Here is a 25594-nt window from a genome sequence, read left to right on the forward strand (position 1 = left end):
GGATTCCTAAAATAAAGTACAGGAGAACAGTTTTGTTATGTATGTATGTATTTACTTCAGAGATAAACAAAGCTTCTATCTGCTGGCTTACTCTCTGGATGCCTGCAATGACCAAGGCTGAGCCAGGTTGAGGCCACGAACAGGTAACTGAATCCAGGTCCTCCCTGTGGACGGTAGGGACCCAACATCACTTGCCACCCTCAGGGTATGCAATAACCTGAAGCTGGATTGGGAACACAGCAACCTGGGTGTTTAGATGTGGGATGTGGGCATCCCCAATGGCATTTTAATCACTAAGCCCAATGCCTATGCTAGGATAATGGCTTTCATCAAAAAGCCTTTGCCCTGAGTGGGGAGCAATAGAGTTGATACACATTTTTAAAGTTCTGTGTGGTGAAAGATACACCATGAATAAAAATTACAGAGGTGGGGGCCCAGCGTGCTGGCTCAATTGGCTAATCCTCCACCTCCAAGCACTGACATCTCATATGGGTGCTGGTTTGTGTAGTGGCTTCTCTACTTCCCAGCCAACACCCTGCTTGTGGCCTGGGATAGCAGAAGAGGACGGCCCCAGTCCTTGGAACCCTGCATCCACATGGGAGACCCAGAAGCAACTCCTGGTTTCTAGCTTCAGATCAGCTCAGCTCTGGCCATTGTGGCCACTTGGAGAGTGAACTAGAAGACAGAAGATCTTTGTCTCTCCTCTCTGTAAATCTGCCTTTCCAACAAAAATAAGTAAATCTTTAGAGAAAAGTTATAGATTTGCATAAATTGTTATAATATAGAAAAGAATTAATTAATATCTAAACACTATAAAGAGCTCTTATAATTAATACAAAGACCAACAACCAAAAAGTGTGTAAAATACATTAAGTCAAAAAGAAATATAAGTTGCCTATAATAAATGTCTGTAAACTCAGAAATACAAATAAAAATAACAGTGAAGTCCTTTTTTTTATTGACTGCATCCTTCAAGGCCCTTTTTATTTTTCTAATCTCTGTGTCTGTCACATCTATGTCAGGGTTATGCCCTGACCATACTGATAGGAAAACCAGGGCACAAAGCAGCTGAATTACTTGGCCGGAGTCAGATAATGTAAGCAGAGGAGCTGGGATGTGGGACCTGGGAGCACCTGGACTCTAGTCCATGCTGCCTCCCAACACACAAAGGTTTCCACTTTCTGTAACAGTTATTTTTCATAAGATTATATTAACATATAATCAGCTTATTGTCATTTAAACTTTTATTTTATTTGAAAGTCAGGGAGATAGAGAAAGAGAAAGAAATCTTCCATCCACTGGTTCAATCCCCAGATGTCCACAGTAGACCAAGGCTGGGCGAGCACAAAACGAATGGACAAGAACTCAGCCTGGACCTCCCACAAGTGTGACAAGGAGCCAAGTGCTTGAGCCAGCACCTGCTGCATTTCAGAGGGCACATTAGCTGGAAATTGGAATGATGCCAAGCTGGGACTTGAATGCAGACACTGCAGTATGAGATGTGGGCATCCCAAAGAGTGTCTTAACCTGCTGTGTGTACACCTGCTTCTATCACTAGTTTCAATGAATTAGCATTTCTTCATTATTTACTTATTTGATAGGCAAAGAGAAAGATCCATTTGCTGATTCACTCCCCCAAAATGTCCACAAAAGCTGGAAATGGGCCAGGCCAAAGCTGGGAGCCCCAGATTTGAGCCAGGCCTCCCACATGTGTGGCAGGAGCCCACTACCTGAGCCACAAGTGGCTGCCTCCCAGGGTATGTATTAGCATAGAGATGGAGCCAGATGTTGGATCCAGGCACTCTGATACGTGAGGTCTTTTTTTTTTTTTTCAAAGATTTATTTATGGGCCCGGCGGCATGGCCTAGCGGCTAAAGTCCTCGCCTTGAAAGCCCCGGGATCCCATATGTCCAGCTTTCCAATAATAATAAATCTTAAAAAAAAGATTTATTTATTTTTATTACAAAGATATACAGAAAGGAGGAGAGATAGAGAGGAAGATCTTCCATCCAGTGGTTTACTCCCCAAGTGAGTGCAACGGCCGGTGCTGCGCCAATCTGAAGCCAGGAGCCAGGAACCTCCTCCAGGTCTCCCACACGGGTGCAGGGTCCCAAAACATTGAGCCGTCCTCAACTGCTTTCCCAGGCCACAAGCAGGGAGCTGGATGGGAAGTGGAGCTGCCGGGATTAGAACCGGCGCCCATATGGGATCCTGGGGCGTTCAAGGTGAGGACTTTAGCGGCTAGGCCACAGCGCCGGGCCCTGATACATGAGGTCTTGATGGCCAGTCTCACAGTCCACTTCCAACATTAAATCCTACATGACAAGTACCGCTAGGCAAAGCCCATAAAAACAAAAGTGCTTTAGAGACTGTTTCGTGAAATATGAAGAGGTCCTGACACCCCAGCACTTGAGAAGTGTGGAAGGAGAGGGTCGCCTCCAGGCCCCACCTAGCCAGGCTGGTTCTACCTCTGTCTCCTCCTCCATTTCCCTCACACGCACAGAGTATACCTATGGGAACTACGGGGTCCTGCCTAACAAGGATATGATCCCAGCCAAGTGTTTTCCAAAATATTGCCATGTTTACTGCAGTATGGGTTGGAAGAACAGCTGGGAGGTCCCCTGCCCCTGTCTACACAAGTATAGGCTTTCTGCGGAGCAGCACCTCTGCTCCACAGTGAGGCCCAGCAAGCAGCACCAGGCTGCCTGATAGGAAGAGGGCTTCCTTATCTGGAACCACAGCCAAGGGTGTCCTGGAATAACAAGAGTCAAGGCTGTTGGTCATCTGCATTGCCTACAAGGACACCTATCTGGTTTATCATTTTTAATACTCCATTTAAAGTTTCTTTTAAAAATAAGGTTGGAAGGGCCCAGCGCAGTAGCATAGTGGTTAAAGTCCTCACCTTGCACGTGTTGGGATCCCGTACGGTCGCCAGTTCTAATCCTGGCAGCCCCGCTTCCCATCCGCTCCCTGCTTGTGGCTTGGGAAAGCAGTCAAGGATGGCCCAAAGCCTTGGGACCCTGTACCTGCATGGGAGACCCAGAAGAGCTCCTGGCTCCTGGCTTCGGATTGGCTCAGCACTGGCCGTTGCGGTCACTTGGGAAGGGAACCATCAGACAGACGATCTTCCTCTCTGTCTCTCCTCCTCTATGTATATCTGACTTTCCAATAAAAGTAAATAAAATGTAAAAAAAAAAAAAAATGAAGTTGGCTCCCAAGATGGAAGTAAACTGAAGAAAAGCAGGGTGGAGGCGGGAGTAACTATGATGGAAATGACTACATGCAAGGGAGTTGGAGCAAGTTCTCTCTGAAGCACATGGTCTATCTAGGGAAGTCCTGGCTGATGTAGTTGGAGATGGAAGGAGAAATGCCACAGAACTTTAAGTAACACCAGAACCCCCCTAGCGAGGCATGGCAAAAAGTGAGTGGCAAAGTCAGCTCCGCCTGAGGGTAAACATCCCACCCCTCTCCACAGCATTTGAGGGGCCGTCATGTCTCCACTGCCTCCTCCCCTGGCGACTGTCACACACACAGAGTGCTCCTCCCTGCGACCTTGCCATCTTCTTCCACCTTCGTTGTAGAGCTGCTTCCTCCTCAAGCACTGTGCAGATATCTGATGGGCAAGGGATTGATGCTCAGACGACATGAGCAGTTCTCTCCACTTAAGAACCAGAAAGCAAACAACTTTGAAAAAAATGAGTGAAGGGTTTGCAGGTGATGCTTCGGCCAGTCACATCTCCACGTGTTCTGTAAGCACATTGCTGATCCTTAAAGAAAGGCAAGTTCACACGCACAAGGACAGGCTGCTTCACACTCATCATGATGGCTGTTCCAGAGCAAAAGCCAAACAGAAAGTAACAGTTGGTTAATGATTTGGGGCACTTGGAAGCCCCACACACTTCTAATAGGAATGTCAAGATGTTTCAGCTTTTGGGGAAAGCTGTGTTAATTCCTCAAAACATTTTTAAAAAGATTTACCACGTAGCTAACAGTGCTACAAAAGAAAGCAGGAGTGCCAAACCGAGTTTTGCACACAGATGTTCATAGTAGTATTACTCGCAGCAGCCAAAAGCTGGAAGCAATCCAAGTGTTTGTTGGTAGATAATTAAAATGTAGCTAATACATGGAATAGAACGCTCTTGATTCTTTAAAGGGAAGGAATTTTAAGATTTATCTATTGTAATTGGAAAGACAGTTCCACAGAAAGGAGAGACAAAAAGAAAGATCTTCTATCTCCTGGTTCACTCCCTACATATCTGCAATTGCCAGAGCTGAGCTGTTCTGAAGCCAGGAGCCAGGAGCTTCTTCCAGATCTCCCATGTGGGTGCAGGGTCCCAGTGCATTGTGCCATCCTCTTCTGCTCTCCCAGGCCACAAGCAGGGAGATGGATGGGAAGTGGAGAAGCCAGGACTTGAGCTGGCACCCATATGTGCTCCTGGTGCTTGCGAGGGGAGGATTAGCCAGTTGAGCAATTGTGCCAGCTCAAAGAAGAAATTTTTTTTAAGTATTTTTCTGAGAGGTAGAGACATACATACACACAGAGAAAGAGACAGAAAGCTCCCATCTGCTGATTTATCACCCAGAGGCCTGTGATGGCCAGGGCTGAAACCAGGAACCAGGAACATGATCCAGGTTTCCAAATACTTAAGCCTGTCACAACTGTCTTTGTGGGTCCATCCTGGCAGAAAACAAGGCCAAAGGCTTCTTCTAAGTGTTGTGCTGCATTGTGAGATCCCCGGAAAATCATCGAGTCTGAAGTCGGTGCTAACGCTTAAAGGGCAGTTTATTCAGGTTAACCTAGGTTTCCCAGCCATCCACCCCCCAGACCAGCAGGGCTGGAGGGGAGGGGCAGCTGCAGCTAAGGCTACAGCAGGAACAGCAGGGCAGAAAGAAAGAGCAAGGTTCAGCAGCACAGGGTTCTTCCACATTTCAGGACAATTCCTTATAATTATACAGTCATGATTCGTCAGTTTATCTGTTAACTTTCAAAAAGAACAAGTTGGCAGGCTTCTATTGGTAGGTTTGAAGCAAGCAACTTTCAAAAGGTACAAACTGATGAGCTATAGGGCGGTGGATCTTATATAACACCAGGGACCTTCTTCCTGAGGAGTGCTCTGCCTAGGTGAGTTGCCAGGTATCCTGCTGGGTGTCATGTAGACTGTCAGGCCTGGAGTTCACACAGCCCCCAGCCAAGCAAGTGAGGCAGAAATCAAGCAGAAAACATCTAGGTTCTTCATAAGGAAGGAAATGTGTTACGAAAGGTGAACCTTGAAGATATTAGTGTACACATGCGTGAACTTACTGGCATGAGGTCCCAGGCTCGTATAGTCAAAATCATGGAGACAGAAGGCAGGATGGCGGCAGGAGCTGGGTGTGAGTGAAGCAGCATTTCAGACTCATTGTGCTGGAAGAAGTCTTGGAGGAGGTGGGAATGCAGGCATGACTGCGGGTGAATTGAACGCCACAGAGCTGTACGCTTAAAAAAAAAAAAAAAAAAAACAGTTTTGAACACTCTGGGAGCTCCATACACCAGCAAACATTTCTCCAACAAAGAGTTTGAGGAAAGAGCAAGTTATTTTAAAAATTATTTATTTTTACTGGAAAGGCAGATTTACGGACAGAAGTAAAGACAAAGATCTTCTATCCACTAATTCATTCCCGAATTGGCTACAATGGTCAGAGACTATCTAAAGCCAGGAGCCAGGAACTCCTTCTGGGTCTCTCTTGCAGGTGTAGAGTCTTAGGGTATTAGGCCATTCTCCTTAGTGTTTCCTAAATCACAGCCAGCTGAGTGGGAGGTGACACAGGGCAACAACTGGCACTCAAGTGGGATCAAGGTGCTTTGAGGTGGGGGATTAGCCACTGAGCTATTGAGCAGTGCCTGGAGTCTTTTAACCTTTCTTCCCAGAAGGCATTTCTCTTTCTTCTACTTCACCTCTCTCTGTGAGGCTTTCTGACACAAGCTTTTGTCCCTGACTGAATCCTGGAGCAGCAGGGCAGCCTCAGGGTGGTAGGAAGAGACTCCCTGTGAAATACGCAGAGGCTGCAGCCCACTGTGGCTTCTTAGTCTGCTAATGGTTTTGCTGGTGAATGGTGTCCCTAAGTAGAGCTCTTTAGCTTCCCTGCCTTCCAAGGCTTCTATATTGTCCTGGTTATCTGTCATTGAGGCAAGGCAGAAGGAAGACCAACAAATGCTTTCTTGGGTCCCTTTGATTCTAAATTTTAGGAAGAGGACATCTACTTTGAGGATTTTACTCCAGCAAAATGTGCTTATAAAAAAAAGTGTGTTATGAAGATATATGTTCTACTTTCGCCTGTGTCTACAATGCCATGAAACACCTAAATAATTGAAAGTTAAACTTACAACTGTTACTAAATGACTATACCACTGTGATAATATGGGGGAAATGGTGGGAGGGGAAAGATAGAGGAATGGAGGAATCCCTTTATCTACAAAACTGTATCATGGAAAATAATAATAATAATAATAAATTAATTTTAAAAGAGTGTTGTGGACTGGTACAGTAGCTCAACAGTTAAGGTCCTGACTGGTTCACTTCCTATTCAGCTCCCTGTTTGTGGTCTGGGAAAGCAGCAGACGAAAGCTCAAGTCCTTGAGCCGCTGTACCCCGGTTTGAGCTCTGATGGAGACTCCTGGCTTCCGATCGGCTCAGTTCCTGCAGCTGCCACAGGCTGAGGAGTGAACCAGTGGATAGAATATCAGTCTCTGTCTCTCCTCTCTGTAAATTGGCCTTTCAAATCACGAATAAATAAATCTTAAAAAAAAAAAAAAGAAGGAGGAGGAGCATGGTGGAGACACCTGTTTGGTGTAGTGGGCAAGATGCCTACATCCTGTATCGGAGAAACTGGGTTTGAGTCCCAGCTTGGATTCAGATTCCAGCTTCCTGCTAATGCTCACTATAGGAAGCAGCAGGTGATGGCTCAAGTAATTTGGGCTCTGCTACCCACATGGGAGACCCAGGTGGAGTTCTGGGCTCCTGCATTTGACCCTGCTCAACCTCAGCAGAAGTGAACCAACAGATAGGAGATCTCTCTTTTTCTGCCATCCATGATAAATAAATAAATAAATAAAATAAGTAAAACTTTTTTTACTTCTTTTTATTATCATTTTATGATACAGTTCCATAGATCATGGGATTTACCTCATCCCTTTCCCAACTCCCTCCCCCCTCATTGAGTTACCCTATATAATTACCTTAGTATAGTTCTTCATACACACTCATATATCCATCATTGTGGGCATGGACAATGGCAGGCAGTCCGTCATCCTATTGTCAAGATACACTAAACAATTTCATTGGGAGTCCATCTTTGATCTGGAAGTAGAGATGCATACTGCATTGTATCCTCACATCTGGATATGATAGTTTCCATTATATAGTTGCTATATATCCCCTTAAGTGAAAAGCCACAATACAAAATCAACATGAAGAAAATAGAAATTAACAATACCATGAAGTTAAATAACATGCTACTAGATATGATAGTCTCCATTACACAGTTACTATGCATCCCCTTAAATGAAAAACTACAAAGCATAATCAACAGGAAGAAAAAAAAAATTAACAGCACCATGAAGTTAATAGCATGCTACTGAGTGTGTTGCTGAAGAAATGAAAATCAAGAACCTTCTTGAAGAAAATGATGCTACTGTATGATCTATAAGTCATTGAAGAATTTAATCAGAAGAAAGTGTTTTGAAGAGATGAAACTAACAACAAAAAATAAAAATCCATGAGACATAGTTTCCGTTGATTTTTGTTGATGAGATATGTCCCTGTAGGCAACAAATGGATGGATTTTGTTTTTTAATCCGGTCTACTAATCTGGGATGTTTGATTGATGTGTTTAAGCCATTTACATTCAGGGTTAATATGTATGGGTGTTACTTTGGTCCTATCATTTTAGGAATGAGTTGTTCATTGATTTAGTCTTCTGTTGTTACTTTACTGGGATGGTCTTTGCATTTGCCTTTGGTTTTGGTGGCGCTATTCCTCTTCTTTGTCAAGAGAACATCTTGAAGTATCATTTGTAGGTCAGGTTTGGAAGAGGCATATTCTTTTTTTTTTTTTTTTTTGAAGATTTGTTTATTTTGTTACAAAGTCAGATATACAGAGAGGAGGAGAGACAGGAAGATCTTCTGTCTGATGATTCACTCCCCAAGTGAGCCGCAACAGGCCGATACGCGCCGATCCAAAGCTGGGAACCAGGAACCTCTTCCAGGTCTCCCACACGGGTGCAGGGTCCCAAAGCATTGGGCCGTCCTCGACTGCTTTCCCAGGCCACAGGCAGGGAGCTGGATGGGAAGTGGAGCTACCGGGATTAGAAACAGCGCTCATATGGGATCCTGGGGCGTTCAAGGTGAGGACTTTAGCCGCTAGGCCACGCCGCCGGGCCTGAGGCATATTCTTTTAATTTTTCTTTACTGTGGAAGAATTTTATTTCATTTTCAAAAACAAAGGAAAGTTTTGCTGGGTACGTTATCCTGGGCCGACAATTTTTATTTTCAGAATCTGGAATATGTCACTCCATTCTCTTCTTGCCTGTATAATTTCCCGGGAGAGGTCTCCTGTGAGTTTAATTGGCATTCCTTTATATGTCAGATGATTTTTTTTCACATGCACATTTTTTTTTTTTTTTTTTTTTTTGAAATTTAAATTATTTTTATCTTTATTAGAAAGGCAAATCAGAGTTATAGTGAGAAGGAAAGATAGAAAGGTCTTCTGTTGGCTGCTTCACTTTCTTTTTTTTTTTTTTTTTTTTTTTTTTTTTTTTTTATTGTTAATTATTTTGCATTATGTGACAGTTTCATAGGCTCTGGGAATCCCCCCCTCCCTCCCCCTCCCCTCCCCCCGGTGGATTCCTCCACCTTGATGCAGTATTACAGTTCAAATTCAATCAAGATTCTTTCATTGCAAACATATACCAAGCATAGAGTCCAGCTACTTATTGTCCAGATTGGTTGAACAGTTTCTTGGGGAGACCTTTTCTGGTCTGAAGTTTGAGCTGGCAGAATATCATCACAGTCAATTAAGAGTCCCAATATAACATCAACAGCAATTTGCAATGTTATTCACATGCACATTTAAGGATCTTTTCCTTATATTTGATCGAAGAGAGCTTGATTATCATGTATCGTGGTGAAGATCATTTTTGGTCAAGCCTGTTGGGAGTTCTGTGCCCCTCCTGGATCTTGTTTCCCAATTCTTTCTCTAGATTAGGGAAATTTTCCCTTATTATTTCTTTGAATATACCTTTAATCCGAGCTTCCCTTTCTGTACCTTCTGGGATACCCGTAAGTCTTATATTTGGCCTTTTAATAGTGTGTTTCAGTTCTTGAATACTTCTTTTGGCCTGATCCAGTTCTGTTTCCAGCTTTTTGTTTGTTTCCCCCTGGTTACAGGAGATATCTTCTAATTTTGAGATTCTTTCTTCTGTCTCCTTCATTCTATTTTGGAAACTCTCCACTGTACTTTTAATTTGCTCCACTATTTTCTTCATTTCTGATATATCAGCTTTCACTTGATTCATTTCATGTCCAGTCTGACATATTCCTGGAATTCCTTGAATGACTGCTTTACGTGCTTCTCGTTGTTGATAAGGAGTTTTATAACAAGTGTTTTGAGTTCTTTATCCCCCATTTCCTCGATGTCTTCCTCAGTTAACTCTGAGGTTGACAAATGGTTTTGCTCCTTTGCAGGGGAATCTTCAGTAATATTCTTGTGCCTCTGTCTCTTTTTTTGCTCTTGGTTATTATATTTCTGTTTAGCAGAGTCTTCTACTTGGGGCAGGTTCTTAAACTCTGTCACCCACAGGTCTATAATTCAATTTTACTTACTGTGCTTAGTACACAACTCTTTGCAGTCAGTTGTGCTACTCCCTGCTGCAAGTTCCAGGTCTGGGTTCTTATGTGAGATTTCACCATGATCTCCGTAGCCCCAGCTCCTGGCTCACCAGTCTCCACCTCCTGTGATACCATGCTGGCTGCACTATTGTCTCTACAACCTTTCTCTCACTTCCTGTTGGAATAGGTCCCAGGATTAGGGAGGCACCAGGTGTCCTATATAGCTAGGTTGTTGGTGGTGCTGATCTTGCCAGGACCTTTTGGCTGTTAGGTGTGAGGGCTACACTGAGCTATTTTGACCTGTACAAAGCCATAGTCAGTATTATTTTCCTGGGGGACCAGTGCAAGGCACTGAGCTCAGTGAGTTCTCGCGAGCTCAGCACATGCACAGCTCACCGTTGTCCCCTGCACTCTTAAATTCTTTGCCACACTGTACAAAATGGCGCCTAATGTACCACTACTAGAAGCAAAGGAATATTTGTCAGTTATATCCAAAAAGAAAGGCCATCTTAAATCAACACTCTACAAAATTAGATTTCACTTGCGTAATTCTAGAATAAATTTTGATGTCTTCTTACAGGAGAAGACTTTCATAATGGCCCGCTGACATGGTGGATGAATTCATGGAACATCACAAATATGAAAAGCCATTTCACAAAGAGGCCTTCTCCCAGGGTCTCTCTCCTTTTTTTTTTTTTTTTTTCATATAATACTGGATTTTCCTCTGGACCCATCTCTGTGTAGAAGAAGATTAGGTTTCTGCATTCCCCTGTTGTGGCTTGATGACATCTGTCCAATAGGAGGAAGCAGAAGTGTGCAGAACTTTCTTTTTTTTTAATATTTTTGTTTTGAATTTTGAATTATGTGGGACATTTTTGTATAGGCTTGTATTCTCCCCACAAACTCCCACCTCCCAACAGATTTTTCACATTTTGTTACAATAGTGTAGTTCTTCATAAGGAATCATAATTCTTTTGGTCTCTTTTAAGTGTACCCTGACATTATTGGTACACACACTGTCAGACAGTTCGGCATCCCATTGTTCTACACATGTCCAACAATTTCATTGGGAACCCATCTTTCATCTGGATGCAGGGATGCATGTTCCATTGTACCCCCACGTCTGTATATGATAGACCCCAGTACTCCATCACTATATATTACCATAAGTGAGAAGCCATAAAAAAAGGTCAACAACTGGTATGAGTTTGAACAGCCACATCAGTAACAACAACAACATCAACAACAAATTATTGGGCCCGGCGGCGTGGCCTAGCGGCTAGAGTCCTCGCCTTGAAAGCCCCGGGATCCCATATGGGCGCCGGTTCTGGTCCCGGCAGCTCCACTTCCCATCCAGCTCCCTGCTTGTGGCCTGGGAAAGCAGTCGAGGACGGCCCAATGCATTGGGACACTGCACCCGCGTGGGAGACCCAGAGGAGGTTCCAGGTTCCCAGCTTCGGATCGGCGCGCACTGGCCCGTTGCACTCACTTGGGGAGTGAATCATCGGACGGAAGATCTTCCTCTCTGTCTCTCCTCTGTGTATATCTGGCTGTAATAAAATGAATAAATCTTTAAAAAAAAATTATAGCATCTTGAAAAAATAACACGCCACTGAGTAACCAACACATGAGTGATGAAAAGGAAACACATAAGTGTCTTGGGAAAAATAATGCCATTGTATAATCCATGAGCACGTGACGAATTTGACTAGAGAAAAGACATTATTTGGAAGGAACCAAACTGAAATAAAAACACAAAACACATGGGATACAGCCAAAAAAGCAAACACACAATCAAAATACGGTATGGATTGGACTATTGGAGTTACACTTTCCATGTTGGCTGCTGTATATAAGAGAGAAAATATGGTATTTGTTCTTTTCTGATTGACTCATTTCACTGAGCATAATGGTCTCTAGTTGGGACCACCTGGTTGTAAATAGGATAATTTCATTCTTCTTAGTAGCTGAATAATATTCCATGGAGTAGATGTACCACAGTTTCTTTAACCACTCTTCCTTGGACGCACATCTGGATGGTTTCCATGTCTTTGCTATTGTAGATTGTGCTGCTGTAAATATAGGATTACAGATCCCCTTCTCAAGTGCAAATTTTACTTCTTTTGGGTATATTCCTAGGAGTGGGATAGCTGGGTCATATGGCAGGTTTATTTGCAATTTTCCAAGGACTCTCCATACTGATTTCCAAGTGGTTGTACTAGCCTACACTCCCACCAGCAGTGAAGGAGGGTGCCTTTCTCCCCACATCCACACCAGCAGGTGTTGTTAGTTGAGTTCTGAATGTAGGCCAGTCTCACTGGAATTAGGTGGTACCTCAGCGTGTTTTTCATTTGTATCTTATGGCTAGGGAGCCTGAGCATCTTTTCATTTGTCTGTTAGCCATTTGAATCTGTTCTTTTGAGAATGCTTGTTCATTCCTTTTGCCCACTTTGTTACAGGCTTTTTTTTTTTTTTTTTTCTGTCCCAGGGTTTCTGAAGCTCTTCGTAGATCCTGGATATTAGTCCCCTATCACTTGTGTAGTGTGCAAAATTTTTCTCCCATTCTGTTGGTTGCTTCTTCACTTTGTTAATTGTTTTCTTTTCTTTACAGAAGCTTTTTAGTTTGATGTAGTCCCATTTGTTCATTTTGGTTTGATTACCTTTGCTTTTGGCGTCATTTCTAAGAAGTCTTTTACTGTTCCTATATCTTGGAGAGTGTTTTCTATGTTTTCCTTAAATAGTTTGATGGTTTCTGGGTGTAGATTTAGATTCTTGATCCACTTAGAGCTAAGTTTCATATAATGTGACATGTGTGGGTCTTGCTTCTTAATTCTGCATGCTGCTATCCAGTTGTCCCAACAGTATTTGTTGAATAGACTAGGAATTTGCCTGGATTGTTTTCAGTTTTCTTGTCAAAGATTAGTTGACTATACATGTGTGGATTCCCTTCTGGTGTTTCTTTTCTGTTCCACTGATCTTCTTCTTTGTTTCTGTACCAGTACCAGACTGTTTTGATAACCACTGCTCTGTAGTATGTCTTGAGATCTGAAATTGTGATTCCTCCAGCTTGATTTCTATTTTTCAGGATAGCTTTAGTGATTCGTGGTCTTTTGTAATTCCAGATGAACTTTTGTATCATCTTTTCTATTTCTGAGAATGTTGTTGGGATTTTGATTGGGATTGTGTTGAATCTCTATATTACTTTTGGTAATATGGTCATTTTGATAATGTTGATCCTGCCAACCCAGGAACTTGGTAAGGTTCTCCACTTTTCAAGGTCTTCTTCTCTTTCCTTTTTATTTAAATGATTTATACTTTTCATCATAGAGGTCTTTCACATATTTAGTTAGCTTAATTCCTAGGTATTTAAGATTCCTTTCCTCTATTTTAAATGGAACTGTACTTACAATTTTCTCAGCCATGGGATTATTTGCGTACACTAGTGCCATCGATTTGTGTTCATTAATGTTGTACCCTGCTACTCTGCCAAAGTCTCTTATGAGTTCCAGTAGTCTCTTGACTGAGTCTTTTGGTTCTGCTATGTAGAGAATCATGTCATCTGCAAATAGCGATAATTTTAATTCCTCATTTCCAATTTGTATTCCTTTAATTGCTTTTTCTTGCATAATAGCTCTGGCAAGGACTTCCAAAACTATATTGAAGAGTAGTGGTGAGAGTGGACATCCCTGTCAAGTTCCAGATTTTAGCAGGAAGGCTTCCAATCTTTCCCCATTTAGTATGATGCTGGCATTGAGTTTTTCATAAATTGCTTTGATTGTGTTGTAGAATGTTCCTTCTGTGCCTATCTTGTTTAGGGTTTTTAGCATGAAGTGGTGTTGGATTTTATCAAATGCCTTCTCTGCATCTATTGAGAGGATCATATGGTTTTTATTTTTCAAGTTGTTGATGTGATGTATCACATTTATTGTTTTGTGGATGTTGAACTATCCCTGCATACCTGGGATGAATCCCACCTGGTCCAGGTGAGTAATCTGCCTAATGTATTGTTGGATCCTGTTGGCTAGTATTTTATGGAGGATTGTTGCATCTATGTTCATCAAGGATATTGGCCTGTAGTTCTCCTTTTCTGTTGTTTCTCTCTCTGGCTTTGGTATTAAGGTGATATTAGCTTCACAGAAAGATTGGAAGGATTGTCTCTCTTTCTACTGTTTGGAAAAGCTTGTGTAGGATTGGGGTAAGTCTCTCTTGAAACATTTGGTAGAATTCAGCAGTAAAGCCATCTGGTCCAGGACTTTTCTTGGTTGGGAGGGCTTTAATTACTGATTCAATCTCAGTGCATGTTATTGGGCTGTTTAGATTGTTAATTGCTTCTTGATTCAATTTTGGTGGATTGTATGTGTCAAAAAAATCTATCCATCTCCTCTAGGTCTTCTGATTTGTTCGCATATAGTTGCTTGTAATAGTTCCTGATGATTCTTTGTATTTCTGAGGTATCTGTTGTTGTATCTCCTTTCTCATCTCTGATACTATTGATGCGTATTTTCTCCCTCCTTTTTTTGATTAGTTGGGCTAGTGGAGAGTTTATTTTGTTGATTTTTCTCAAAGAACCAGCTCTTTGATTGCTTGATCTTATGTATAGTTCTCTTGGACTCTATTTGGTTTATTTCTTCCCTTATTTTGATGATTTCTTTTTTCCTACTAATCTTGGGATTGCTTTGCTGTTGTGTTTCTAGTTCCTTCAGCCATAAGGTTAGCTGATTTACTTGGTGCTTTTCTTGTTTCTTGACATAAGCACTGATTGAGGTGAACTTTCCTCTTAGCACCGCCTTGATTGTGTCCCATAAGTTTTGATATGTTGTGTTGATGCCTTCATTTGTTTCAAGCACTTTTTAAAATTTCCCCTTTGATTTCCTCTCTAACCCATTGCTCATTTAATACCGTATTATTCAGTCTCCATATGTTTGCAAGTCTTCCTTGGTGTTTCAACTTCTTGCTCTCTAGCTTCACTCCTTAATGGTCTGAGAAGATGCATGGTATGATTTCAACTTTTAAAATTTGCTGAGGCTTGTTTTATGACCTATAACATGATCAGTTCTGGAGAAAGTTCCATGTACTGATGAAAAAAAAGTGTACTCTCTGTCTGTAGGATGAAAGGTCCGATAGATGTCAAATAAGTCCATTTGCTCTAGAGTTTAGGTGAGTTCTATCGTTTCTTTGCTGAGTTTCTGGTTTTTTGATCTGTCCATTTGGGTTAATGGGGTATTAAGACCTCTCACTATGATCGTATTGGAGTCTGTTTCTTCCTTTAAACCCGTTAATATTTGTTTCACAAAGCTAGATGCTTTGGTGTTTGGTGCGTAAACATTTATTATGCTGATCTCTTCTTGCTGAAGGCATCCTTTGATCATTATGTGGTATCCTTCTTCTTCTCTTTTGATGCTCTTTACATCAAAGTCTATGTCATCTGATATAAGAATGGCTACACCTGCACATCTTTCCTTACCATTTTCTTGGAATATCTTTTTCCATCCTTTGACTTTCAATTTTCTCTGATCTTTGTTGGTGAGATGTGTCTCCTGTAAGCAGCAGATAGCTGGGTTTTGTTTTTTGATCCAGTCGTCTAAGCTATGGCATTTGACTGATGAGTTTAAGCCATTTACTTTCAGCATTATTATGGATAAGGGGCAGTTTGGTCCTGTCATTTTGGTGATGTGTTGTTTTATGATTGAGTCTTCTGTTAGCCTTTTAGTTGGATGCTCTCTACATTTGCCTGTGTTTTTGGTGGTTGCTATTTCTTTTTTCTTTCATGGCAACATCCTTGAGTATCATTTGTAGGGCAGGTTCAGATGAGACAAAATCTTGAAGTTTTTCTTTATTGTGGAAGAATTTTATTTCATTTTCAAAGACAAAGGAGAGCTTTGCAGGGTAAGTTATTCTGGGCTGAAAATTTTTCTCTTTTAAAATCTGGAATATGTCACTCCATTCTCTTCTGGCCTGTAGTGTTTCCTCTGAAAGGTTAGCTGTGAGTTTGATTTGTATTCCTCTATATGTCACTTGATTTTTTTTCACGTGCACATTTAAGAATTTTTTCTTTTTGTTCAACTGAAAAGAGCTTGATTATCATGTGTCGTGGTGAAGTTCATTTTTGGTCAACTCTGTTGGGAGTTCTGTAGCCCTCCTGGGTATTATTTTCTAATTCTTTGCTCAGATTAGGGAAGTTTTCCTTTATTATTTCACTGAATACACCTTTAATCCCAACTTCTCTTTCTGCACCTTCTAGAACTTCCATAACTCTTATGTTGGACCTTTCAACCATATCTTTTAATTCTTGGATACTTTTTTTTAGCTTGACCCAGCTCTGCTTCCAGCTTTTTGTTTGTTTCTTCATGGTGACAGGAAATATCTTCTAATTCTGAAATTCTTTCTTCTGCCTCATTGATTCTATTGTTGAGACTCTCCACTGTATTTTTAATTTGCTCTACTGTGTTCTTAATTTCTGATATATCAGGCTTAATTTGATTTATTTCTGTTATTTCTTCTTTGAACTCTTGTTTGTGCTTCTCATTGTTGATCAGCAGCTTTATAGCGAGTTTTCTGATTTCTTTGTCCCCCATTTTCTCAATGTCTTCCTCAGTTAACCCTGAGAATGGGCGAAGCCTTTGCTCCTTTGTTGGAGAGTCTTCAGTAATATTCATGGTGTCTTTGTCTTTTCTTTTACCTTTTGTAGTTGCCAATCTGGTTGACGAAATCATCTCTAAGGTGTATTACCTACAGGTCTACAAGTTGATTTTTTATGTTCAATCAGTGCCCTGGATTTGGAAAACACAGCTGTCCTGAATAATTGCTTTGTGGGCAGCACTGAAGTTGTAGGCAGTACTGATCTTGTCTCCCCCTGCTGGCCGATAAGTCTGAGTACCTCCTGGAGTTATTTTGGGTGGAGTTGATGGCTTGCCTTGTTGGGACTGTTTGTTCTGTGGAGCCTGTGCAGTGCTCTAAGATGGTGGTGATTTTGTTCCCAGCTTAGTTCTTGGGCAGCTCAGCTGTCCTCCCTTCATTGTAACAGTGTCTGGTCCCGTGACACTGATATCTGAGAGCTGCTGAATTAGTGCATGCGCAGTTTACCACTCCTCCTCTTGCAGTTTTTCAGTGTTCAGAGCACTTGCCTCAGTGTCCAAGATGGCACCCGTAGGGGCACCAACAAAGATCAGGGGGCTGTCGGCCATCAGCTCCAGGGACCACACAGACCCTACAGGCTGCAAGGCTGGTGCTGTGGGCTCAGCTCAGTGCAATTAGCTAGTAACATGCCCACTTTGGACCTTCAGCTGGGGTCCACACTTGCTGCCCTGCTACCTGAGATGGTGCCAGGCAGGACACTCCTGGAGAATTGCAGTTGCTGGCTTTCAGCTCCAGGGACCAAACGGACCCTGCAGGGAGCAAAGCTGGTGCTACCCTCTCCACTTGAATCAGTTCCATGTGATCAGCCAGAAAGGAGCCTCCTCTGTGCCACTCCATCAACTCCGAGTTCTGCCTCTTCACACAAGATGGTGCCCTCAGTCTCCTATTCTTTCTCAGCCTGTGGCTGGTCCCAGTCACCCAGTTTGATTGTCAGGTCCAAGACTGCACTCGCCTCCCTAGCTCCCCATGCAGACCCAGGCTCCCACCTGGCGGTCACAAGAGCTGTGTGGAGGCCACTGCTGGAGGTCTGGCTGGCACTGGAAATGAATCGCCGGAGCCTGGATCACTGGAGCCTGGATTACCGGAGCCTGGATTACCAGGTTCTGCCTTGTCACTCGCTGACTGCTGGTGGGTTTTTCAGTCCACTGCGACACTGCTGTCCTGTGACCACAACTTCCCTGTGTCCAGGGGGTCTCTAGGTACCCCCTGCTTGCTGCCTGAACCCTAATTTTTCCCTGTAATCTACGTATTGTACTTCACCCTGACTAAAGATTCTCTGTCTTATCAAACGTCTGTACCCTATGCCACCATCTTGCCTCTCCCTGCAGAACTTACAAGAAAGATATTTCATGGGCAAGGCCTGTTCCGCTTCTGCTTTCACTCTGGCTGCAGCTGGAGCCTGAACAGCCTTCTCCCACCATGAGCTCAGGGTGGTAGCCTGGTGTCCCAACACTAGAGAGTAGCGCATCAGCTTTGAGGGTCTACCTCCAGGTGTGTGAATGTGAGAGGGAGCAGCCTGCTGTTTTTTTAAGCCACTGTGATTTGCAGGTTTCTATTCCTCCTATCTAAATCAATACGGAGAGAATACTTTTTTTTTTTTTGCTCCAAGTGGTTTCACTTTGGCTTACTTATGGCAGTTCCATTTAACATGGTTATTCAGGTCTGAATGATTCCCTATCGTATTAGAAATGGTAATAATAATAATATCAATCATAATAATGCTGACCTCAGTTCCTCTCATAGGTTCACTCTCCTTTGCTCTGGCCAGCAGAGCCAGTAGGCCTGGGGATGAGGCACTGACAGGAGACCAGTGATGGTGGAAGTCTCCCTCAAGCCTCTCTTTATTACTCCTTATATACTCTTTCCCCCAAGCCCTTTCACCAAACAATAGGATGCCAATGAGTCCCATTAGACCAGGTGCTTTTAGCCACAAGCCCATTTCCTGTTACTGCTAGCTTAACGAGTGCTAATCAACTCCTTAGCCCACAAACTCCTTGACTTGTGGAAACAAGTTAGCCGAAGCAAATAACTTGCCAGTTCAAATCTGCTGCAATTCCATGTTCATTTTCCATGATTGGAAAAAAAAGTCAGGCTCATAGGTACTTTATGTTGAGCGCTGGGTTGATAATGAGGGATGCTGTGCTGACAAGACTGTTTCTTTGGTGCTTCGATCCTTTGTTGATTCAGTGAGCCATTGTGTATTTTGCTACACTACTCATGTTTAGATACTTTTCTGTATTATATATCTCATAATAATAAGGCATTAAAGAGATGCATTCTGTGGTTTAAAATACATCTTTTACTTGTCTTGAGGTAAATATTTTGTTCTAGACAAAAAGAAATATGAAATAATGCCTGGTGCGATGGCTTAATTAGCTAATCCTCTCCTTGCAAGCACTGAGATCCCATATGGGCATGGTTTATTTCCAGCTTCTCCACTTCCCATTCCGCTCCCTGCTTGTGGCATAGGAAAGCAGAGGAGGATGGTGCAATACATTGGAACCCTGCACCTGCATGGGAGACCCAAAAGAAGCTCCTGGCTTCTGGCCTCAGATTGGCTCAGGTCTTGTCGTAGAGTGCGAGAGAGATCACCCCGGACTTAGCTGTAGGATGTTCAGGAGGAGTCTTTATTGCCCAAGCCTGGGGACAGCAGCTCCCGCTACACTCCGGCAACTACTGCACTGCATGTCAGAAGCCAGGGGTTTTTAAGCCCTCACCTTCCAATTAGTTTGAAAGGTACACAGTACAACCTTTTAGCAGGAAGGAGGAAGGGAAGGTCCGGAGGCACTGAGTACTTCCCAGGAAGGATATAATGAACATTTCAGGGCTGTTAGCACCCCCCCCCCCCTTTTCAGGAACTCTTTGTATGTACACAATTAGCTTCACAGACTCCACCAAGCTGTGAACAGAAAGGGGGTGTGGGCATAGCCATGTTCCATTTGCCCAAATGTCAAGCAGTGCTGGCTATCACTGGTTGCACCTCATAACATTCTGACTATTGTAGCCACTTGAGGGAGTGAACCAGTGGATGGAAATTCTTTCTTTATGTCTTTCGTTCTCTCTATAAATCTGCCTTTCCAATGAAAATAATTGAATCTCTTTTTTTTAAAGCTTTATTTATTTTATTACAAAGTCAGATATACAGAGAGGAGAGACAGAGAGGAAGATCTTCCGTCCGATGTTTCACTCCCCAAGTGGGCCGCAACAGCCGGTGCTGCGCTGATCCGAAGCTGGGAACCAGGAACCTCTTCCGGGTCTCCCACGCGGGTGCAGGGTCCCAGTGCATTGGGCCATCCTCGACTGCTTTCCCAGGCCACAAGCAGGGAGCTGGATGGGAAGTGGAGCTGCCGGGATTAGAACCAGCGCCCATATGGGATCCCGGGGCTTTCAAGGCGAGGACTTTAGCCGCTAGGCCACGCCTCCGGGCCCGAAAATAATTGAATCTTTAAAAAAAGGAAATATGAAGTATAATCTGGATAATTGTGAGCAGGATCCTCACACCCATGATGTATTATTTGTCAAATAGATGATGCTTCAGTTGAAACTGTCTGGTAACTTTAACTGAGGATATTCCTAGAAAGATGCCAGATTTTCTCTAAGTGACATTTACTTTGGCTAAAACCATTTGCATGCAGGCTCTAGCTAAAAATATATCCACTCAAATCTTTGATGGAAGAGGTTGGGATTCATGAAATGGAAAGATCTGATTTTAAAAGTTACAGTAAGTTTCTAAGCATGAAAGTATGCTTGAACAAGGCACCTGCATGGTTTAGAGCTTTAGTTTGTTCTGTCTATAAAAGAGGTGTGATGATCCCTGCCTATCTCAGAAAGTTGTAAAATCTTACGTGGAGATATGTGGGGGAACTTTGAACAGGCACTTTGTAAACTTCTTACTCATATACAGATTTTACTCAACATGGACATGGGCCAGATTAACAAGTTATCTGCAGTCATGTATTGGCAGAGGGATACACAGCCAACACCAGCTGACTTTCCGGTACCTTCAGGCACCTGTCCACTGGCATTTCTGTAACATTGCTTCTGAGTCAGAATCTGGTGGCTCAAGGTTTGTCCAAGCTCAAATCACAAGCTCAAAAATCAACTACCACTGCTACTTTTCTCCTTCCCCTCCTCCGGTGAGAGATGGGCAGCCCCAAAGATCAGAAAGCAGAGGGCATGGCCTGACAGCAATAGCTGCCCCTGCAAGTCTCCAAAATGACTCAGTTTGGGCTCCTTATGGGCAAACTTTTAGGAAAGGACATGAAAAAGTTAGATATCTCATTCAGAGATTTCCTAGCATAGCTGCTTGAATTAAAAGGCAAATGAAATACCTGAATACAATATCAACTTAGAAATAGTGCTCATCTCTTAAAGATGACTACTTGTTTCTCAGTATTTATCAGAGTAACAAAAACTGAGTAGAGGAATTGGATTTGAATCTACTGAAGAAGGTATGATGGGCAAAAGTGAAAGGAAATTGTAAGTGACTAGTTCATAGCAGAAGTAAGGGAGGGATGAAGAGCTGGCCTGGTAGAGGTGAAGGGAGAACACAGTGAGAAACATGGGTGCAGGCCTGGCACCTTGATACTACACCCTTTGTGCCCCCCTCCCATCCCTCATCACATTTCTTCCTTTCAATCAACCTTTGATTGCTTGGATCAGTTCCACAGAGTTATCCTCACCCAGTAACAAAGATGACACCAAGTCTCATACAGGGTTTAGGGGTTCACTCAAATTCCAGAAAACCTGGCCACCAGCAACATGTAATTGTGTGCTCTAAAACCTGCAGCGTCCACAGCAGCGGAGAGTGGGGAGGGTTGGGCAGGAAGTACCACAAGCCACCAGGAACTTGTCTCTCCTATTTTTTTCTTCCTTTGTTTCATTTCATTTCGTTTCGTTTCGTTTCATTTTTGTTATCTACACTTGATCTTAGCAAAAGGCCGAGAAGCGATCATTTTTGTTATCCAAAGCTTCTCAAAAAAGAGGAAGAAACAATTCTTAGGGGTGCTCAGGAAAACAAACCAGAGATCAGTAATCCCCAAACCCTTAAGATCAGCCTGCAGTCCACTCCAAGTTCACCAACTCACATCCATGGACAGGTGCTCCATGGCTATGCCATCCTCCCTCACATTTGGCTGAGAATAGGATCCCAGGGCTGGCCATTTGTTTTCCAAACTCTCTTTTGGTGAGTGAAAGCTGAAGGGCCTGCTGTTAACTGACAGCTTGTAGCCATGTAATCACTGGTGCCCCAATGCTGAGTCATGCGGTTGGAAGCCCTTGTGTAGGGCATACCAGTAGTCTGTAAGTAGGCTTTGGTATGCACCTTTTCTGATCAAAGTAGGAAGAGGTAGACAGGAAAAAAATAGCTTGTGATAAGATCTTGCTATGCCCTATTTTCTCAGAGTATATTTTTTTTGTCCTCTCTGTGGTCATCACTTAGTTAATATGGTTCCTTATTAACAGCATGTTACAGTTATGGCCAAATTTTGTTTTGTTTTTAATTTTTTATTATATTTTTGACAATCTTAACATAGTTAATTACGGTAAAAAGGTTCAAGGGCTATAGGAAAGTGGGTAAGACTATTATTTCCATATTGTTTCCTTCATGTGTCTGAGGTATAGGGGAATATTGAGGGAGAAGCCCCACCCAGTTTCCCACCCACCCCAGGTCTCAGATGTGGGGCATGCTCTGAGATACTTGTTCAAGTGGTTTTGATAGTTCACCAGTTATGAATCGCTGCCAGTCTCGCCACTCTAAGCATGATGAGTTCGTTGAAGAATCCACTGATTGACATAGTCCATCATAGAGTCTCCATTTGCCCAGTATTTCACTGCCAACATATGGCTGAGGTGGTTGATTGACTTGTTCCGTCTTCTGTCTTCTCTTGGTTATGGTTCTGGGTTCGGCATTTCGACTGGGGAGATCCCCAAAGAAACTTTGAGGTATTCCCAGACCAGATTCTTGTATGTACTAGCAAGCACAGGGCCTGGCACAGTCCATCACCACGATGAGCTGGTGGTTGCAATTGCTGGGTTGGTTCTGTTTTCAGCCCCGACTTCCACTGGGACCAATGGGTGTTGCAGTCCAGCCTGGTTCTGCCCAGCACATACTCGGCCCTCACATAAACCAGTGGGGGCTGCAGCCTAGTCAGAGCGACCCGCAATAACCCCCACCAGGCCCGCCCCCTACCCTGGTTTGCCAGTCTGTGTAGCAGACTACTCCAGTCTGTCCCACATCCACTTTGGCTCTAGTACATGTCGATAGGTATTGAAGGTTACTTCCATCTAACCAGCTCGACTATCCAGTCCTCACGGATGCTGTTGAGTGCCTCTTTGTCTAGTCACCCCAGCCCCTGTCCTACTTTTTGTGCCTTCTCATGGCAGTGATAACCCAAGAGGGAGGAGCCCACTGTTTCCCTCCCAGGTCTCTCTCACTCCCAGATTATGCACTCTCCAGGTGGTTCTGTGGTTTGGCTTGACAGAATTAGCCCCCAGTGCCAGCTTCTGCCATCTGATGCTGTGGCTAAGCCCAAACAACCCTCATCCACTCTAATTTTGTTTGTACCAGTGGGAATAATCAGTCCAGCCTGGCTTTTCCCTGATCTAGTCCACATGAAGCGCACAGGTGTTGTAGCCCTGCTTAGTCTGGTCTGTCCCCATCCCAGCTCATGCTCTCCAGTGGGAGTAGCTGTCCAGCAAGGGAGCCCCCCCCGCCCCCCGTAGTCCCCCTTCGGCTCTGCCCCCTCCCTTCCTGATTCTCACATGTGCTGGTTGGGCGTTGTGGTCACATCCGGTACAGGCAACTTCACCTGGCATTCCGTATTGTGCACTGGTTTTTGTCGTGACCGAACCTGGCAACCCACACTCTGCCAGTGGATGACGTGAGCTGATTCAGCCTGGTCTGGCCCCCGACCCATGCCAAATGTATGCCAGTGGGAAACTTTCCCTGGCCTGTTTTGGGCTGTTTCCTATCATGCTTCTTGGACTTACGTGACAGGTCTGTGTCCTGCCAGAGGAGTTGCCCAGGCTCCTCCATCAGAACGCCTCCCATTGCCAGATTTTGCACATACCAGGGGGTCCATGAGAATTATGGCCAAATTTTGAAAACAAAAATATTTGGTCAGAGTTAGTAAGCATGGAAACTAAAAAACAAAAACTATCAGGCCCAAGGAAGAAGGATGGATATTTGGTGCAGTGGTTAAACCCTTAGCTAGGATGCCCACATCCTGTATCAGAACAGCTGCAATTAAGGCCCGGTTCCTGAGTCTAGCTTCCTGCTCACGCACTCCTCAGGAGGCTGCAGGTGACATTGCCTTTGTAGTTGTGCTCCTACCACCCCTGGGTGACCTGAAGTGACTGCCTGGTTCCTGGCTTTGGCCCAGCCCAGCCTTGAATATTGTGAACCTTTGATAAGTGAACCAGTAGGGGGAACATTTGTCTCTCTTAAGTGAAATAAATAAAAAGTTTTAAAATGAAGAAAACTGAACAACTCTGACTTAGTCTGGTTAGGAGTTTCTTAATTTATCAGCAATGCGTTTGAGGGTGGGGAAATTTTTTTTTTTTTTTTTTTTTTGTCTTGAAAGTTGGAATCACAGAGGGAGGGAAGAGACAGCAGAATACATTCTTTGCTTGGACTGAAAGGTCAGACTTAGGGAGGAATGTGTTTCCTTCGTGCCCAAGGGAACAGAAAAAAGAAATTTGGAAATTGCCTGAAGTCTTTGTAGCAGGCGAGATCTAAACTACACAGACAAATAAATGGCTCTGGTCTCAGCCTGGCAGGAGAAGTAAGTGAGCTGGGATGAAAACTGGGAGAGATGTAAGTGATAACTTCAGTGGAGGAACTCTGTGAAACAGCTGCAGGTGCCATGTGTGCTTGCAGGCACCGTCTGTCCCTGACCATGTGTGGAAGTAAACTGGTCACATCCCTTCAGTGGCTTGAACTTGATCTGGGATGCAAGGCACAAATGGCATGATTGCAGGGACAACTCCAAAACACACTGTGACCTGCCCACAGGTCACTCTCTGGGGCTTCAGTCAAGGTGTGGTGCCGAATGGAGGGCTTCCACGCTGCGCCCCCTCCCGCTCGTGGTGTGGCCTGTACTCAACTGTCCCATCCCCTTTCAGTAATGGAGGCATTCCGCTCTTATGTCACAAAAGAAGGCTGTCAGCTCAGCCCGGGTGTGCACCCCCTTGCACTGTGGCCTTGACGTGCCTAACCAGCAGCAGACAGAGCCCCAAAATTTCCCACTGCTTAAATCGAAACTTGGCCAATGGGACATAAGCAAGAAAAATGGCAGCTGGAGGCTGCATAGGCCCCTGTTCACAAGGGCTTGCCTTTTTGACTACTGCTGCCAGTCACCCTCAGAGTCTCCACATGGGTGATGAGGCAGGTGGAGTACCCAGGTGCCAGCCCAGCCAATCCAACCTGCCCAGATGAGGTTCACACAGGCCAAGTTTGGCAAGATCACCCAAAGGGCCAACAAAGAACTGTGGTAGTTGGTTGCTGCTTTAAGCAACTACATTTTGAGGGTGATTTGTGAAAAGAGCAAAATTTAACACCATTACTAACCAATTGATGCCAGTTTTTGTTCAGACAGGGCAAGTTGTTACAAAATACACAATTTGGAGGTGTGTCTTCCTCATATGAATACAAGTGGTAGAGAGTTGCTGGGAGTTCACTGAGGAGTTTTACCTCTTTGTTACAACAAAGGGAACTCCTTCCTTTATCATGTCCTCCATGCCATCTTACAGGATGAGAGGGGAAAGTAAAACTGTTTGTGGGTTAGTCAGGGTCCACTGGAAAACCAGAACCAATCAGGTATATATGTGAGGAGATTGATTATGGAAATTGATTCATGATATTTTGAGTCATACAGGGGCCGATGTGTCCCACAGTTTCCATCTGCAGACTGGAGAAGCAGGAGAGAAAGTTGGTAGGGTTACTCGAGCTTTATGCCAACAGCCTGAGAATCAAGAACTCCAGTACCTGAGGGTAGAAGGGGACAAATATCCCGCTCAAGGGGAGGGGACTTCTTCCTTCCACTGCTGCTTCTATCCCACACGGCTCCCCATGACTGGGATGCTGCGCACCTG

At 43.7% G+C, this 25594-nt stretch overlaps 1 long non-coding RNA gene across 1 annotated transcript in view; it reads left to right on the plus strand.

Moving 5' to 3' along the window:
• The window catches only part of LOC131481288 (uncharacterized), a 31940-nt gene extending 10692 nt beyond the window's left edge, over positions 1 to 21248 (plus strand). Inside the window, exon 3 of the long non-coding RNA XR_009246217.1 lies at positions 20406 to 21248. This is a non-coding gene — a long non-coding RNA (uncharacterized LOC131481288). The remainder of the gene's footprint in view (positions 1 to 20405) is intronic.
• Positions 21249 to 25594: the final 4346 nt, after the last annotated feature.

Source organism: Ochotona princeps, chromosome 10, assembly GCF_030435755.1.
Source record: "Ochotona princeps isolate mOchPri1 chromosome 10, mOchPri1.hap1, whole genome shotgun sequence".
NCBI lineage: Eukaryota > Metazoa > Chordata > Mammalia > Lagomorpha > Ochotonidae > Ochotona > Ochotona princeps.